The following is a 17841-nucleotide window of genomic DNA, read 5'->3' on the forward strand; positions in this document are numbered from 1 at the left end:
GTCGCTCAAAGGCACACTGTCGCGATCGCCCGCCTGCCGCGCTCTCCATCTTTTCCCATCATTCAGGACATGAAATAGAGTATCAGCTGATGCGGTGCTCTTTAACTCTGAGCTGCCGCGTTTGAATCACAGTAACCTTAGGCTGCCTATGCTTGTATTATCCCAACCATTCGTCTCTCTTCTGATCGTCTAACTAGGCATTCCGACGAATCGGTCCCGACCTCTAAACCACCGAGCCGGCCGCCACGCTTCAGCTGGCCCCCGGAGAAACCGTTGCGCGCGCTCCGCTCTGGTTGGCGCTGCCGAGGAGCGTGGCCAGGTCACGTGGCCGCCGGCCGCTGACCGAGGGAGCCTTTCACTGGCGCGCGCCGATCTCCATCTCCATACAATGGAGCGCGCGCCACCGCACCTGGTCGCCGCGCTGAAATGCCGGGTCACCAGCGATGTCACCGGTCTGTGACACCATGCGTGGGATGGACCTCTCAGTGGAGAGCTTCTCCGCCGGCGGGCTCTGTCGAGATGGGCCACCCGGATGGGTATGAGGTGGGCTGGACGGATCAGTCTCGTTCGGCATTGACAGCGACCGCCGGCGCGGTGACTGACTGACGCAGCTGTCCGTTCTGGTAGCCGGGCACGGCGGGTGTTTGGTAAGCAGCGGGGACGGTTCCCAGCGCGGTTCACGACGTCCTGTCACGGTTCCGTCGCACAGTCCCACAGTGGCGCCGCTCCGTGACCGTGGCAGTGGTCGGACAGGCCCGGGAGTGGCCCACCTCCGCTCCCGTCAGTCCAAGCTTGTTCTCAGCGTGGTTAGAGGCACGGAATGATCGTCGATAATAGGTGTGCTTAGTAATGATCATCTCGAGCCTGGGGAGGCATTTACCATCGGAAGTGTTTAGTTTGAAATGATTTCCGGTGGTTGCTTTCTCACGGGTAATCAATACCGCTGAAGTACCGCATAGGATTTGACCAGAGCGCCTCGGGAACCTTTAATGCTGTTGTTTTTCAACGTGGACTTAAATGGCCCCGATGTTTAGCTGCACGATTTGGCATTTTAGAGTGCCTCTGCGGCGGGACTACGGCCGTTGGCAGGCTCACACAGTTTCGGAAACAGATCCGGCCGGGCCGTAACGGCCATTTTACGAGCCATTGGTACGGATAAATCAGCCGTATTGCAGTTTCGACCCCGGCCGCCTCCGGGAATGGCTGGCCGCGGCGACCGATCGCTGCCGCAGGCCACAAATCGCGCCGCGCTGTCTCGCCCTCCCGACCAGCATGCGTTCCGCGCTCTCTGGTGGGAGGCTCGCTGCAGGCCGGGACACTGAGGGCATGATGAGGCCAGTATGATTGCTGGACACGAGCTGGCCTGTCGGTCGATGGCTAGAAGACTGAAGAACTCTGTTCGAGTGCCGTTCAATTACCTGGTCACGTGCCACTGAGAAGATGTCTGTGGCCACGAGCGGTCACACTCGATAAAATGCAATCATCTTTCATCTCTGGCGGAGGCATCGATGAAATTGGGTACAAGTCGGACGGTTGAAGCCGGAGGTCGGTTGGTCGGTAGGTCGGATTTTGAATTGCTGAACTATGCTTCCAAGGCTGTGCAGATGTCCGTTTCCTGTGAGGAAATTTGGGTTAGAACGTTGGTGACATTGATATAATGACCGCTTAATGATTTCGTTATCCAGTAACTGCTATCGGTTTTGTAGAACCTACAATGCGTTCTGTAAATAAGAAGCATCGTTTCCAAAGATTCGGTGCGTGCTGGCGGTTAGTGGAACAGGTTGTGGGTCGTCTCATTCGGTCAGGCCAATACCTGTGCCAGCAGTGTGAGGTCAGCGGTCCGGCCGAGCCAGGCACGGCGCGGCCCGTCTCAGTGGACGGCCGTCGGTCACGCCAGAGCCGCGCCGGTCCGCGCCCCGCTGCCGCCTCTGGCCAGACACCTGGGCACGCACCGGGCGGCGTCGGCTACAGCGCCGGGTCTGGGCGGCATCAGGAGTCCGGGAGCAGGAGGGGCGGACGGACCGGCCGCGCAGGGGCGGCACCGGTGGGCGTCTGGTGGCTGTCCGTCAGCGCGGGGAGCCGGCTGACAGGTCCCGCCGCTACCTGGGCAGGGCTGCCACTGCTGACACTGGGCGAAAGCAGAGCCGCTACTCTAAGGCTGGGAGATGATTTGAAAGTAAATATAAATGCGCTGACTGTAGTTTTTTTGTGTGTGTGGAATTTCATGATTGCTTAACCCTCGCCCGTAAACGGCGATCTGCCACCTTCGCCCATGCAGGGGGGGGGGGGTTGGTGCGACCCCCCCCTTGGCGTTTGAAAACGGAGCGTCGTAGAGCTTAGCGGAAAAAACCAACGGATTGCTCTCGCCGAGATCTCGCGATTGGTGGTATATTTTTTGGTCCTAGGTCAACATTTGACCTACTTTTGACCGGTCAAAGGTCAAATTTTCGGAAAAATAGACTTTTTCAAATTTTCCGCGGCGATTGCGGCAAAACGGTGGAAGATATCGACTTGAAACCTTCACTATCGTGTTCCTTGATCAATTCTCTATCGTTTGGTATGTATTTCGTTTCCCTAGCTCTAAAAATGGCGCGTTGGGAGCGCCGGAAGTCGGCAAGGTCACAGTCGGCGGCAGAAATTCGAAAAATCAAAATTTAAATTTTTGAAATCTGATTGTATTTTTGGATTTGGGATGTCCATTTGCTCCCTATAGAAGCTAATATTGCTGCATATTCCCATTGAGGTGACAAGAATTAGCAAAATAGTGGTTCGGGCGCTTTTCAAAAATAGTACCGGACGCTGTTCCTCTTGTGACGTCATAGCTCCGTGACCTGACCTGACCCGGTCAAGTTTCTTATACCATATGATAGCCAATACTTGCCCCAACATGCATTGGAAGTTTCATCACGATCCATCAACCGATGTCCGTACCACCGGCAGGAAACCGCGGTCGTTGGCACTCAGTTTGTGAAAATCCGGCCGGAGGCTGTTCCCTTTGTGACGTCATAACTCCGTGACCTGACATGACCCGGTCAATTTTTTTTTATCAAAAGATGCGCAAGGCTTGCCCCATAAGGTACCCAAAATTTGGCGGCGCTGCGCGCCGCCGTTTTTGCACTATTTCCGAAAAACCTCAGGGGGGGGGGTTGCACCAACCCCCCCCCTACATGGGCGAGGGTTAAATCTATTTTAGGTAAGTCGTGCCTCTCCGGACTTTGATGTGCATTTAGCCAGCTGACACTGACAGCTGATGACATTTCCATATGTATGACAATCCTCACGGAAGCCAACAGGATGCCAGGTTCAAATCAAGGCTTGCCTGGAAGGATGGCCTTGTCCGTTTGTCTGCTGTGGTTCTCTGGACCGGGCCGGTGCAGAAACCGGTCCGCGCGCGCCACTGCTGCCGCCTGGTGGCCGCCGGTGTAACCAGTCGCAGCCGTCGTCGTGTGATGGATGGGCCCTCCCCGGCGATGGACATGGCGTCGGCCGGCGACCGGACGCAGGCCAGGTCATCCCTGACCCCCGATCGGGGTGCGCCAGCGCCGCTCGGTTCTGCCCTGGCCCGGACCGCTCGGTGAAAACGCTCATGAATGCTGTATCACAGCAGATGGCGCATGATGGATGCGGCGACTGCGCCCGCGATAGCGGGGCCGGCCGGGAGAGGGGCCCGGTGCCGCGGTGTGGATTACTGCTGTTTCAGCGGCCCGGCTCACCCGCCGGAGCCGGAATTCTGCCGACGGCGAGTCGACCAGCGGCGGGCGGCGCGTGACCCGGAGGCCGATGGCTGCTCTGGGCCCAATTCGGAACAAGAGACGCCAAGGCCGCTGGAAAAGCCCTCCCAATATGGAGAAGTCTACAGGAAAATGGGCGCCAGCCCTGATGTAACACGCTCATTCAATGTCAGCTGGACGCGTATGTGGGGCACACATTGTGTGATGTAGTGTCCGGCGTGATGTAACCCGTCACCACTATTTGCGCTGCTCTGACGCAGTGGGGAAGGCAGAAGCTGGAGAGGCCGACGACTTGTTGGGCCTTCCGGAGATGTGTTCGTTGGAGGATGGTGTTCTGAGCAAGTTAGTTTGCCTGATTTTCCACTCATAAGTTTTTCGTTATAACAACGGTCGAATGTCTGGTACATTCGCAGCATAAAAAGCTGGCGACGCGCAAGAAAATGAAATGCCACTAGATGGGCATAGGTCCGCCAGATATGCCCATCTGATGGATCCAAGTCACGGCCCATATATGTCTCTGGCTATCTAGTTACTAGTGACGGACTGTAGTTTTTGTAGCCGGCTGCCACGGAGCAAACGCCCGCAGGACTGGCCCGACCCGCGCCGTCCCCTGCTATGACAGGACCGGGTGCATTGGCTTCAGGGCCACCCGAGGGCACCCTCGCCAGTCCTGTGGGTCGCTGATTGCCGACCAATTGACGTAATGAGCAGCGGGCGCGAACCCGTTATCAGTCCCTGCCGGCGGCGACGCGACGGCATGGGTCGGGACGAGAGGGGGGGGAGAGACGTCCCCGACGCGGGTGCCAGGAGCTGGTGGGGTGGATGAAGGCCGCGAACTTCTGGGCTGTCGTGATGTCATTTGATGTGGAGGCTTCGACTTATTTCTCACAGACATGTAGCTTCTAGGAACAAGTTTAGGGACCTGAATCAGGAAAGTCGTTCAAGGTAACGTGGAAAACTTTCATTACAATGAATTCGTCAGAAATGGCTTTCTCGGTCTAGTTCGAGCGAAAACAACAGTGAACGAACCAAAGCTTCACTTATGATTTTGAAACGATGTCCATGAATGAAAGTATAACGTATTATGGACATCACGGATGGAAGCTGATGTGGAGTATAAACTAACGCTCAGAATGCTCCCAGCGAGAGGTACGTCTCAGAGCCGCCTTTGCCGCGGCTCAGACGTGTGTTCTGGCGAGCGACGCCGCTACCACCTGTCAGCCGCCACCTGTCGCGGCCTGCCACCTCCAATCGGCGGCGCCGGCATCAGTCTCCATCTGTCGTCAGAACGTGACGTTTGGTGGTCGCCGAACCTCCAGGAGTGTCGCTTGTAATGCCTTTACACGTACCCGGAATGCGTCAATTTCGGTTGAACTCACTGCAGTGGCATGGCGGGCCGTTTTTTCGTTCTCCCATAAACCGCAGAGTCCTGTGCAGAGCCTACCTTCCTCCAGCTCACGGCGCGCCGCCGACTGAGCCAATTATCTATGTGCGTGGCGCCGGTTGTCTGTGGTCGGGTCTGCCCGTCCCCCAGCGATACGGTCCAACCTGTTGACGGTTTACCCGCTTCGACCATTAGCAGTAAGCGCACGCCGCCTCTCTGCGTAAACGCGACAACAAACAGTCGGCCGTCGGGGAGTGGGGCTGACCGGCGCCGCCACTGCCACCGGGCCGATTGTGGCGCAGTTAACGCGCCGGAAATGCCGCGCTTGTTACCTGGGGCGCGGCGCGGTTCGGTGCGGCCGTGCTTCATGGTCTGTGGCGAGCGGCAGTGCTGGATGGTAGGCGAGTTCCAGGCCAGGTGTGTTGGAGACAGGCCAACGACGCTGTTCGCGGCTCCTGCTGGTGTCAAAACACGATCAAAGGGCGGGGTAGGCCTGTCCCGATTGGGTCTAGCTGGAATGGGCTATCTTGGAAGCTTATGATGGCTTAAAACTGGGATAGATAGCAGACCACGGATTTCACGGATCAGGCAAAAATAGTTTGTTGGTAGACTTTCACCCTGATCTCGCGAAATGATAAACTGCACGCAGCTAATAAGTGCGTCTGATGGAATGGTGGCGCATAATTGCGGAAACAAGCCGCACCAGAGCAGTCGGCACGGTCAGCCGATCTATTACAGACCGAGCACTGGTCCGGGCTCGCCGGCACTCCGACGTCGGCCGACTCATTCGGCACGAATCACGACTCTGTTGTTTCGCCGGCCGGTGACGGTCCGCGCAGACCGGACCCGAGGAGCCCGGGCAGCGTCGTGCCGAGAGAAAACATCTCCGCCCTCAGCACGGCGCCCCGGTCGTCGATTAATCATACATTCCGAAGTGGCGAGAGACAGCGGCGGGACGCTAATTAAGTTAATGCCGTGTAATTCCCAGCGGGTGTTTGTTGCGATTCGATCGTGGCTATGTCGTTAGCGGAATGGAAGAAGCTCCCCGGGAGCCGACAAAAAAGGAGATGATATAAGATTGCGCTATTAATCACGGCCGCTCTGAAATGTCGGCACTGTTGTTATTTCTTCGTAGAGAATGCCCAGGATAAATGTTTTATGGTCTGCAGGTGACATTCTTTTTTTTCTTGGCTTTGCAATCTGTTGTAGTGACTTGTCTCGTTTCCTTTCACCATGACTGTCTTTTATATTTTTATCTCTCCTGCCTTGAGATGTTTCGTCTCGCAGACCATTTGTGAAGACTTCATCAAGACTTTGTTTGGAGTTGACTTGGCGAAGATGAGGTGATAACCATCTAGCGACTCCATTATTTCCTTTCCAAATCCATCACGATACCATCAATGACGTGGGGGAGCGCCAGCGCCACCGACTCTATGAGATGATTAATAACCTTTTGTACCTTCTCCGTTCGACATCGCACGTTCTCACTTGTATTGTTGGTGGCACATCGATCAGTACCGTCTCTGGCGAAGGAGCGTCCCTTTCCACTCAGCCGCGGCTGGTAGCGTGTCTGGCCGACATCGACGCTAACCAGTTTGCGAAACTGTCTCCCGGAGCAGCGCGGGGTCGCCGGTCGGGTCAGGCTGAGCTGAGGTGAGCGCGTCACGACCGCCGCCTTTCCCGTCGGGCGTCTACCATGGCGCGGCGCCGTCTGCGTGACCAGGGTTGTGCGATTGAGACCGGGCGGATACCCGCTGTGCCGGCACTGACAGCTGACATGGACCCGCACCGTTTCTCCGGCGTCTCGCCGCGCCACTGCACGTGCGAGGCCGAGGCGGCCGGTGGGCGGGGTGGGGCGACCGGAGAACAAAGGTCATCGGTGCAGTGTGCCACGACGGAGATTGTATCAGCGAGGCGCTGATCTCCGTTCAGACAGCCTGGGATGGCGGCAGATCGCGCTGTCCTTCCAGAAAGTGCCCTTGTCATTGGACTGATATGCTGATCAGTCGCAGATCTGTGTCCAGATCTGTACGGCTGTTTAGTTTTTGGAATTTCAACAACCGGCTAAGCCATCTGGAACATATCGGGACATGTGGATATTTACATTCCAAGGCAAGCAGGCTAGAATCAAACACAAGCAGGCGAATATGTTTAGGTCACTCACCCCGTGATAAAATGAGAAGAAAAAGAGTATGTATTTCCGGAGTGTTTCTTGAAGCTGCGAGATAAATCATATGAAATGTATTAGGCATTAGGTTTCTGGTTTCATTTCATAACCAATTCAGCTTGTCTGACGCATGATTCCGGGGCTTGGAGTTTACCCATACTAGTCTCCCGCATATTCATTGTGCCTTCCCTGTGAGGAGCCATCGGCGTAGCAAACCGGTGACAAAGGACCTCACTTTCTGCGCCATAACCGTCTCCCACTCGGAGCGGTAGTCAGGTGCGACAGTCGCCGTCGCCACTGCCGAACGCGCCTGCCATACGGGCACCAGGCGATACAAGCCCGTGAACGGAATAATTCATGTGTCGCACCGCCAGTTCAGTGGCGACGTGGTGTGCCAGTGCCTGGCGAGCGCACTGGCGGCGTGGCCCGCTGCGCTGGTGAGTCGCCCCTGTGTGACGGACGGTCGGCCGAGGAAGATTCGGCCAGGAAACGGGCTCATGTGGAGGAATGCGATGATGCCCGCTCCGTGGGCCGTTTTCCTTGTAGGGGGCGTCACTGGATAGGCAAAAGACCGCTCATTTCATGTCCGGCGTACACAGCGAGCGGACAACTGTATGTAGGGCAGCCGGGAAGACGAGCGGGGCAGACTACACGCTGCTAACGTTACCGGAAAACATACTCTGTCATCCACTCAGTCATAAATCAACATTTGCAATGACAATGCATTACCGCCTTTGCTTCTAGCTGTTTAATATTGCATTTCTGTGATAAATTCACGTTCGCCCAGCGATTGCGTTGCCCATCGATCGGTCGGTGCGCTCCGCACCGGGATCTGGCTTGTATCGGAGCCCAGCCCGGCGACCCACGTGTGTGCTCCGCTCGCCACGCGCTGCCGAGGCTGGTGACCGTGCGACCCCGTCGGCGCCGCGTGCGGCCGGCACGGTGTGGTGGGCGGCGGCGAAAGGGGAGAGCGGGGAGCGGCCGGCTGCTGCGGCGGCGGCGATGCGTGATCCACCGACAGGTGGGCCCGATGGACCGCGCTGTGGCTGCGGTCGGTGTAAGGAGCCAGAGTTCACTGCCACCGGTCGACTGGGAGAGGGTCGGACGGTGGGTGCCGCCGGTGTAGTGGGACAGAGCCGGCCTTGTCCGCCGCCGACAGTGCTCCACCGCCGCCACTGGCGCCGGAATCGGCCGCTGTTTACCCTGGCCGACCGTCCGTCTCTGTCGCCGTCGCTCGCGCCGGCTGTGATTGAGCCCCACACTACGTCTTTGTCGCCACTCTCACGCGACCGAGCCGAGCTCTTCAACCGCCAGAAGAGCCTCCGCTCATCCCTCCCTCGCCATCCCCTTTGTCCCATCTTCGATCTCCGTCTTTTCACTCTCAGACCGAGTACCTGCGCCACTCATCCCATTCATTCCAACACCTGCCTGGCTGGCGGCCGGCCGTGCCGCGTCAGAGGGAGCGGCCGAACGGTAAACCCTCAGCATCACCTGTCGGCTCGACCGCGGTGCACCAGCACCGGAGCATTATCCGCTGTCCGCGGCCGGACACGGCGGAAAACCGCGCGGCAATCCCTCCCCGACGGCGGATCGGAGAAGTGTAACCGTTACCACGGCTGTGGGTTGTCTCGGCGGCTCTGCACTCGCGTCTCACCGGCAACTGCCGCCCGAGTTTGAACGAGTCCGGTTGCCCATGACTCGCCGGTCGCCTGATGGGGAGAGGAAGGCGCTCGGGCGCGGCGGGGGCGTTTCGGCCTCGGACGTGATCGGGTGAGGCGGGGCGCGGCGCTCAAGGCAAATCTCGGGCCCCGGCAGAGAACGTGCCGCGCTACCGCCCGCTGACGTCACTGGTGTGTGCAGTGACGTCACCGGTGTGCGGAAGTGTGGCAGGCCGCCCTCGCCGCCGGCCGGCTCGACCTTGCAAGGCAGGGTGGTGTGACCGTGCTGCCCTGCGCCGCCCACAGAAGTGCCGCCCTAGAGGGGCGTTAGCTCGGGGTAGCACTGCTCTGCTGAGGATTGTTTCACAGATAAATGAGCCCGTATGAACGCCGTGCACGGTTCGCTGTGCAAATACGGACGGAGATTTTGCATGAGCTGATGACGCGATTTTAAAATGACTTGTCGGCTCTGCAATACGGCCTTGGATATTCCACATCCTGACATGCTTACACCCAATTCAGTAATGTTCTTTTTAATGTTTCTTCTATCTCATAAGCGGGCTGTCTTTGTGATGAAGACGTGCCGGTGCTGTGCCCAAGGCCGGGCGGCCGTCCGGCTGACTGGGGGCACCCGCCGGCCGCGCCACCCGCTCCTTTGAACCGGCGCCACGGGTGGCGGGCGTCCCGTCCGAGGCCGCGGGCTCTCGGCACCGGCAGAAAAACACTCCACGGGAGGTTCACCCAAGCGGACAAATTGGAACGAGGTGCGCGCTGCCGCGCACATCACTGGCAGCCGCCCTACGGCCTAAGGGAGCCAGGAGTTAGTTCCCATTGCCTGCGCGGGTTTCCTCCAGCTGTGCAATATGAGATCACATCGTTCAGAAGATTGGACGTTTTGACGCGAGGCTGTTCATCAAAGTGCTTTTCTTCATTCTTTGTAATTAATCTGGCTTAGGAAGCGTTTCTTCAAAGCTTCTAAATTACTCGAAAGTTTGGCTGGCTGGTGGAGTTCAAAGAGAATGAAATCATCCAGCAGAAATGAAAGGATAAAAAAATGGTGGCTGGAGAATGGATGAAAATGATAAGAGGATTTCGGAGCACCTAAATCATTATGACCACATATTTTGTGTGGTGTCAGTGCGACATTTGAACCGGAGGGTTATTGGCGCGGCTTATCGAAAAATTGTTCCGCCTGGACTATTGAATCATGTTTATTAGATTCATTTGCGTTTTGTGTCATGTTTCGCAATAGTGTTGGCTGTTGCTCTTTTCTGAGAACTTCCCAACAGTCGCAGTTGACCGACGAGCCTCGTGTCTTGGCCGTGGCCGGCGCAGTCGGTGATACATATCAATTGACTACTGGCCACTGGAACCGTCAGCTGCTGGAACTGGGCGCTGCCGGACAGCGCGGCCAGTGTGGTCTCCTGGCGGAATCACGCCTGAGTCACTCCCCAGCGGCGGTCCACCGGCCGCGGTGTGCGCCGGGGCGCCTCAGCTGCCTCGACTGCCCAAACGGCCAGCCTGGCCCTCCTGTGGTACGGGCACAGTGCTGCCGTTCGGACGGCGTCAGCGGCTCCCGGGCCCTGCCCCTGGTCCGAGTGGGAGAGCCGCTCGCGTGAGGGGTCCAAACACAGCGGGCCGGCACCCCTCGGAATCGGACCGGCGCGGGACCGCGGCACCCAACACGCGACGACCGATGGCGGCCGGCATGGCTGCGGAATGACGAGAAATCCATGATAACCTTGCAGGTGTGACGTCTTAAACCAGAATTATGGGACGATACAATCGCTATTTGTCTGCGGGTGAGTTATTGTTTTGGCTTTGTTCCCGGCGAACCATTTACAACGCCGATTATCGCATTCAGACTATGAATTATTTTTCCAGCTGCTTCACGTGGTGGAATAAGCATCCCTAACAGCCAACAGGCCTGGTGACAACATCAAGAACAATCACGATATCGAATGATATCGTTCCTTACTATGTGTTCTTGCTCTTATTTGGAGACGGTGTGGATTGCTCTAGTTCACGTCAGCGATTCACGTCGTATTGTCATTGCCTTTGCCGCCATCCTCCAAACGCTATTTCCACACCGTTTCCCGGATGCGGACGCCCATCTGTAATGGTTTGCTGGTTCAGCGGCTCCCAGCTCCTTGACCCCGGAGTCACAGGGCGGCCTTGTGCCATCGGTGTCGTGACCCTGTGACCCACACGGGCGGCATTCGGCGAGCGCCGGCTGCCGCCCGAGCCATCTCTGCCTCCCACAACCGCCGGGCGAGCCGCCTTCGCCGCTGGCCGGCCGCCCGAGACCTTGCCGGTCGGACAAATATTTACATGGCGCCGTCGCTGGGCCGTCGGCCGGACCGCCGCCCATATACGGGCCGCCGCCGGTCCTGGCTCGTCCTAAGGCGAACCAGTATTCACCGGCGCCGAGGACGTGTGCAGCGAGGTGCGGTACGGGGTCACTGGGCTTCAGAGCTCACCTCACTCACCCGGGGTACCCTTCTACGTCTGAAGGCAGGTGGTGATTGGTGTTTTGGTTTCACTGCCGTCAACTTGTTATGAAGCATCGCTTACTGAGGTGTTTTATAGTGGAGGGATCATGGTATTTAACAGCTAACTTAGAATCTATTGTAATGAGAACCGTGTTTTTTTTACGACCAACCCTGACAAAGTGGAACGAATTCCTGGGTAAGGGAAGGGTGTCACGCACCCAGTGCGGCTCCCTGCTGATTTACCCTCGCCCCTGGATAGCCAATTACCTGCCGTGCGGGTGGAGGAGGGCTCAGTGTCCCTATTAGCGCCGGTTTGGGTCCATGTAGCCGCCCCTGTCCGAACCTGAGACGCGGCGACGCGCCGGCGCCGCTATCGGCCCGGACATTCAGCGGCCGCCGCCCGACCCGCGGCCCGACCGCGCCGTCCGTCCGGCTGGGCCGACGGGCCATGTCACCGGCGCCAGCGGTTACCGCCGGCGCACCGTCGGGTCCAAGTAGTGCCGGACGGATGGGGCACACGGTGGATATGTCTGTGGTCATCAACCGCCAGAGCGGGCTTCCCCACGAATAACTTAGAGATGTCGAGAGGCATTGCACAACGCCATGGAACGTCACAGGGGACTTCCGTCGTCAAGGTGTGAATCCGTAGAATGTCTTCCGTTGCATGCGAGTCGTGACCGGAAGGAATGCAGCCTGGTGTCGACATCACCGGTCCGGCAGCGTCTGCCCGACGCAGGGAGTGTCGCCGCGCCAGCTCACCGGCCGCTGTGCTCGTCTCCGCGCGACTGGCCCTTCCGGCGGGGAAATCATGCATCACCGCGCGGTCATGTCTTTACTCTTCATTCCCATCGATCGGCCATAGCCTTCGCCGATGTCAGTCTTCTCCTTTCTCAATCAGCCCTCATGACTTCTGAGGTTAGTCGGTGGCTGGGTCAACCGACCCAGTCAGCACACATTGGGCCAGTCAGCGCCGGCGGCGGCGGTGACGTCGGCCGGACAGCTCAGCCCTTCCGCTGAGCTGGAGCCGGTTATTGGTGCCGTGGGTTCCTGGACAGCGCGTGCCGACCGGGCGCGTCCCTGTCGGGCCCCACTGCAGGAAATGCCGCCACTAGCACGTGGCTGGAACGGGCCGGTGATGGGCACCACTCCGGTGCCGTGATGGGGCGACGGTTAGGTCTCAATTGAACCAGAACATCATCCTTGTGACGGTTTGAAGGTGACTGACAATGGAAGGAATGCTATGGATATGATTGATTGACTTACTAAATACTAAGTCATCCATATACCCCTCACTAGTCATCGAGCGGTACCCGCCACCCGCGTTGGGAGCAGTAAAACGCAGCAGTCGACTGCTTCGTTATGTCCGACATTGACATTGTGACCTGTAGGTACATTCATTATATAATTTAATTTTCAGCATATCAAAAGAACGCGACAAGAACAATAGCGTGATGAATGCCGTTCTCAATTTAGGTTTTTAATGTTGAACCAAAGAATGCATTTCGAAACCTGTGCCCGATGTGTCGACTTCGAACGATTTATACCGATTGTTTTTGATTATGTGTTTTTAATTTAATCACTAGTGTCCACTGACGAAGGCACCCTGTGGCCGAAACGTCTGGTTTTAGGAATTTGACTTGTGTTGCCATCGATCGTGAATAAAACTCAATCATGTCTGATTATTTATATGTAGCTGGAAGTTTGATACCGGTGGTCAACGTTCCTGGAGCTGGTGTTGGTATCAGCCTACCGACCACCACAAGCGAACTACCGCTTCCCGTCGAGTACAGAATGCACTTGGTTTGCCGGCGCTAGCAGTCTGCCATAATACTAAGTTAACAAATGTTTATGGAACCTATCACAAAACCTTGCCTGCAACAAAGCGCACGCTATGAAGAAAACAGCTCAAAAGAGCCGTCTGTATTCATCGAAAGCCTTTCCAAGTGGGGTGCAGGTCCAGGAACGGATTCCAATGTTGTGCAGGCATTTTTATTGTTCGGTTTCCTTTTCACCGCCGTCCGACCGATTCGCTCGAGCCACGCGGTGAGCTTTTCTACTGCTGGGCACGGATTGCAGGGACGGGGCCGGGGGCGCGGCCTTCCATTCCAAGTCGGCCATTGGCCCATCCTCGGTCAGTCGGATGAGGCGTCATTTTGTCAGAGGAATGGAAATGATCGTCTGTTGCCCTTTGGTCAACGGCACTGCCTGCGTCTTGCCGTTGCGGCGGCCGCCGTGGAAGCCGGATAATCGTCCGTTGATGTGGCTAATCGTCGTCTGTATCGCTACCACGGTCAGCGTCACGGCGGTCACGGCACGCCGACGGTGGAAACCCCGATCAGCACCGCTACTACGCCGCCGCTGGGGCAGTTGGCGTGATATTTATACGGCAGACTATTGTCTGCGCTCGTGGAAAGCGCTGGCCGAACTTCTTCGAAGTGACAGAAAGTGGCTGACTGTATTCTAACGTATTTGTATCAGATATTTGATCATCCTACATTGTGTGGAAAATATCCGAGAGATTTACCCATGATATAAGGTTACAAATTCATTTAACCGCCAACCGCAGACCACTATATATGAGTTATCTGCGTGTCAACATATGCATTGTGACAATCCTACTCAATCTGCCATCTTTTAAGCTGATGTGTCATGTAGTTTATTTTTAGACAGCGCAGATACAATACATAACACGACTTAGTACTCTCCACATCACGTCCTTCATAGCTCCATTAGATGTCGGATGCCAGTGCGACCTTATCAGGTAGGGAGAGCGGGCGGCTCTGGCTAAGCCCTCGTGAGGACGGCCAGTTAGATCCCCTGTCGACCGAGCTCGACGGTCGTCTCTGCGCCGTGAGGAGACGTGGCCCATGCTATCTTATCGGCACCGATCGCTCAGTGAGCTCTCTGTACCCGGTGGGTGGATCGGCGGCGTCCCGGCCAGTCGGGGGCACCGGGGACCGCCGAACCTCGCATTATGGAGGCCCACCGGGGGGACGAACCTGTAGGTTCGGGGTTCAGAGACCCAGCGGCGCAGTGATGCCTATGGTTTCACAGCTCCTGGAGGCCCCGGTTCGGCCACCATAATGGGGATTGTGTGCCTGTCCCTGGTCCTCGCGCGCCGATCTCTATCTATAGTACCGGCCCGACGACGACGTCGCCGCTGCCGGTGACAGTGGCACTGTGTCGTCTCCAGATTGCGAGACATAAAACAGCACAGACAGCGCATTCCACCGCCCTGCTCCTCTTGTGCAACCAGCGACAACGGCGGCGGCGATTCTGAAAAATGCGCCATGTCGACCCCCTGTCGTGGCGCAATGCGCTCATGGCGCGCACTGGGCGGTGTGGTCTGTTCTCGGTGCGATCAGTATCGGAGACGGCAGCGGCGGCCTTTCACCGGTAATGATCGGCGCCCCGAGATACGGGAACATGTTTGCCGGCTGTCTGACCAGGCAGTAAAACTGTCTGGCGGCACGAGCTCAGTCCGTCGGGCGCAGGGCTCCACTCGGCGTGCGGTGCGTGTCAGGCCCGAAAACGCGCTGAGTCGCCTTTCTTTTCTCGTTCGTATTCCCCTCTTGATACTCTTTACAGGCCTCATTCTGTCCGCACTTTGGACCGAGTAGTGTTGCGCCGTTCATCGCCATCCTGTATCGATACTCGGTATTGTTTTGCACACTGTCAGAGTGATTGGTCGATTGTGTATTGCCTCTTCATCTCTGCCGGGTGCGCCTGTCGTGATTGATACCGAGGCCCCTCACCGCGCTCCCTATATGCCTCCAGCGGCGCCGGTTGTAAGTCACCGGACTATCGCGGTGGCCGGCGCCGTGCCATCGTTTACGGGTCAGACCGGCCGTGAAATTGGCCGCGGTCCGTCCTGCGGGCGGTATCGGTTGACGTCTGCTCTCCGGCGGCCGTCCCAAGGCACGGCGTCCTCCCATCAGTTCCGACTCCACGGAACTCCGTACTCAGTCATCCCGGTCCCCCACGGACATCCGTATCTCGTATAATCAGTCATACTGCCGGACGGGAATCAGTTGCTTATCACTGCGCGGCTCCCTAGACGACGATATCCGCTACCTCGTCCATCCAGTCAGAGGCTGGCACTTGGGTTACCCAACATAGTTAATCGTCGACCCGCTCTTTGGCGGTTAGAGCATGTTTCTCTACCGACGCGGATTATATTTTGATCTCGTTATGTAATATACAAATTTACGTATCATTCCCCACTGCTCCCAGTTGTGGTTTTCTTAGGTAAGACTAGCCCACGCCGCTACACCTGAGGAGCTCGACGAGCCCCGCAGTTCCGTCCAGCCCGGGTCAGTCAGCCGCGGCTCGGGGCGACCGACCGGTGTGTGGCCTTGACTGCCGGCCTCATCCGGCGACCGTTCTCCAATCTCCATCCACCGTCCCATCCCACCGCTCGGTCTGTGCTGCGGCGTGCACCTCCCGCACATCTCTGGGGCATAAGGCTCCAGCCCAAGCAGTCCGGGTGCAGGTCACAACATGCATGGGCTATCTGAATCAGAAGCGTGCCGTAAAATAGGGCACAGAGCGCGGCACCTTTATGGATATCGGCTTACCGGCCTTAGTGCCGACAGGCGGCCGTCCAGTCACTCAAACGTAGTCGGCGCCGCTCGTCACGGTCTGACGCCGGGCGGTGGCGGGTTGGGCTGTCAGTCAGCACTCAGCATTCGATCCACAGGAGCCGTTTGAGCCGTGTCGGCGGCCGGTTCGAGCGACTGCCGACCGGTTTTCGGGGAGTCGCTCCACCAGGACATCCGGTCGCGCCGCGAGCTGAGGACGCTCGCTCTCGAGACCAGCCGGGCCGAGCGGCTGCAGAGGCGCTCCCTGCTGGGATGTGCAGCTCGCTGCATGTGCTCAGCTAGGTTCAGTGTATTGAACCTCGCTCGCCCATCATCAATCCGAGCAGTGTAGCCCGTGGCCGCTGCGATGTCGGAGGGATGTTTATCTCTCTGTCGGTGACGCACCGCAGCGCCGCAGTGCCACCGAGCTGTCGCCTGGCGTCCTGTCTGGTCGGAGGGCGGTCGGTCGCGTCTGCGTGCGGCCGACGACCGTCCGTGACCCTCCCCCTCTCTGCCCCCTCCCGCTGCTCAGCGTCCGGACGAAAACCGGAACACGTGCGACCGCGACGGGGATCGGTAGACCGCGGTAGAGAGGCGCACTGCCGTCATGCGTCTCCGAATTGAGTTGCTATGGCTGCTTTTGGACGTGGGAGCCGTATGAGGGCCGGTGTGCAACCGACGCCACCTTGCACGCTGACGGCACGCCCCAAACAATTGGTGATAAATCAATCTCGCACGTCTTTTTCGCGCGCCTGTCTGATGTTGTTAGCGGTAGCTCCTCCCATGAGTCACGAGACCTGATGGCTGCGACCTTGAACAACCGGCGCTTTCTGCCTCCGTGCCGGCACGAAATCTAGTTTTCCTGGTCTCTGGCCGACCGCTGACGGGCTTCTCCTCTGTTACAGGTGCTGACGCCTGGCGGCCGACGCTGCGAACTACGTCCCGTGACGACCACGGCCGGCCAGCCGCGGCGCCCGCTGACGACGACCATATTTTAGTCATATTTGATACACGTGATACACGTGAACTCTTTCAAGTTGATTGTGATGTGTGATGCCCTCGGGAGGCCAGGACAGCTGTGGGCGAAACTTCCAGCCGCCGCGACCGCCGGTGCTGCCGTCCGCGTGTGCGTCCGACGTTTGAACTATATCACTTGTACTGCGCTCAGGCGCGTCGCGCCGCGACCGTTTTCAGAGAGCGAGATATCTGTTTTGTAATCGAGCGAGAGAGACTTTACGCTGACTGTGTGTTACGCCCGATTGAATCGTGTTTATGCCTGTGTATGTGTTTTGACCGTGTGTGCCCGAGGGCGGGTGGCCGGACGGACTGGCGCCGCCCGCCCCCGCTGCCATATTATGTGACACCGTGTGCTCGAGAGCCGGGCGGGCGGTGAGCCGCGGCTGCGGCCCGCTCCGCCCGGCTACAAGACTGTGATCCGCCGCTCTCCGCGCGCAATATGTGTCTGCTCAATGGGTGCGCGCGAGCCGCCCGCGACACTGCCGGCCACGGGTGGCGAACGGTCCGTGTTCCGTGGACTCTCTGTGTCCGCGGTCCTGTGTCCGTGATCCGTGGCCTGGTGTCCTCGGTCCAAGGTGCTACCCCGGGACACCGCGGAAGGCCGCGCGGATTTTGCACACGTTATTTTTGTACGCGGCCGTGGTGGCCGTACTGTTGCATGACCTGAAACATAGCCCTGTAGCGAGGATCGGCAATATACCGAGTGCCGCTGACTGACTGACTCGGGAGTTTGTCAATCGTGACACCAGTGGTGGAAGCCGTGACGACACAGACGGTACGCAGGTGACTGGGTCGCTCGGAAAGAACCCGTT

General features: G+C 58.0%; 1 protein-coding gene across 1 annotated transcript in view; it reads left to right on the forward strand.

Annotated features, from left to right (window-relative positions):
* LOC122384375 (ras-related protein Rap-2a-like) overlaps window positions 1–17750 on the forward strand; it is a 31107-nt gene extending 13357 nt beyond the window's left edge. The window contains exon 2 of the mRNA XM_043371733.1: window positions 16918–17750. The gene's annotated coding sequence lies outside the window, so the exon portion shown is untranslated. The remainder of the gene's footprint in view (window positions 1–16917) is intronic.
* Window positions 17751–17841: the final 91 nt, after the last annotated feature.

This window comes from Amphibalanus amphitrite, unplaced genomic scaffold (genome assembly GCF_019059575.1).
Source record: "Amphibalanus amphitrite isolate SeventyFive unplaced genomic scaffold, NRLGWU_Aamphi_draft 000187F_arrow, whole genome shotgun sequence".
Classification (NCBI taxonomy): domain Eukaryota; kingdom Metazoa; phylum Arthropoda; class Thecostraca; order Balanomorpha; family Balanidae; genus Amphibalanus; species Amphibalanus amphitrite.